This window comes from Peromyscus leucopus, chromosome 6 (genome assembly GCF_004664715.2).
Source record: "Peromyscus leucopus breed LL Stock chromosome 6, UCI_PerLeu_2.1, whole genome shotgun sequence".
In the NCBI taxonomy this organism is placed as follows: domain Eukaryota; kingdom Metazoa; phylum Chordata; class Mammalia; order Rodentia; family Cricetidae; genus Peromyscus; species Peromyscus leucopus.
Genome location: NC_051068.1, coordinates 42,737,471 through 42,738,674, shown reverse-complemented (window position 1 = coordinate 42,738,674; position 1,204 = coordinate 42,737,471).

Here is a 1,204-nt window from a genome sequence, read left to right as displayed (position 1 = left end):
TTCATCATCCCTGAGGGAGTGTTGGGCTGTGTTCCCATGGAGACCCGGTACTATTTCTAACTAAGGTTAATTAGGAGAGGGCAATATCAGTGAACATGACAGCACATGTTAAAAAGACAAGAAAGCAAAGGCATCTGTTTGTGTCAAGTTGGTTGTGCTGGTGCACATATCTTTCTGTTGGTTTACAAGTCTCATTAAAAGCATAATTTTAAAATTCATTTTATTTTTGTTCATCTCCAGCAAAAGATGCAAAGTCAGAAAGGTTTTGTTTTTGTTTTTTTAATCTATTACAAAGCATTGAACCCTAAGGCAGCCATTAAGTACACACCCAAGCCAAAGTTAAATAAAAACACCAAGGCATAGGTGGTTCTTTTTTTTTTTTTTAATTTTTGTTTTTGTTTTTCACAAAGTCTAACTCTAGGCTACACAGGAACACACTATGTAGCTCAGGTTGGTCTCAAATTCAGGTCATCTTCCTGCTTCAATATTTCAAGAGCAGAGATTGTAAGTGTTTGTTGGGTGATTTTTTTCCAGGGGAGATATGAACAAATTTCTTTTCGCCCCAGAACCCCAGATAAAGACCTGACAACTTACCAAAGAAAACAGTCCACCCAAGTCCAGATTGGTGACCCAGTGAGTTTATGTAAGTTACAATACTATGTGAAAAGGGATACTTACAGGAATATTGGTGACTCAGGCAGATGTATTGTTGAGAAGTCCACTCCAATATGGGTAGCATCTCTCAAATGCTATACAACTAGAATTCCCGTCACAGCTTAAGGAGCACTATCAAAGGGTCTCCTCTGCCCCAGGAACTGGCCTCTGATTATGCACACCTTTGTAGAGGGGCCTTGTAAATCTTATGTGTTTCAAGGGCTTTGAAACCACTTCATCCAAACTTGCCTTGTGCATGTGTTTGCCCTTCTTCAGGTGCCAATTTTGTTGTATAACTTTCCTAGGCAAATATGAATTCATGTCTGTTCAACACAGATTGGCCCTTAAGGACAAGTCAAGAAATGATAGGCCTTAAGTCTGCATTTGCTAATGAATGTATTTGTGGGGTGACGTACTGAAACACCCCACCATGAGTGATGACTCACAAAAGTCACTGGAGCTCTCTGCACAACTTCCAGGCAGCTCCATGGGCAGTGTCCTCTGCCAGCCACTGTACATGCTCATGTAGAACCTCAGGGGAGGCCTGCGA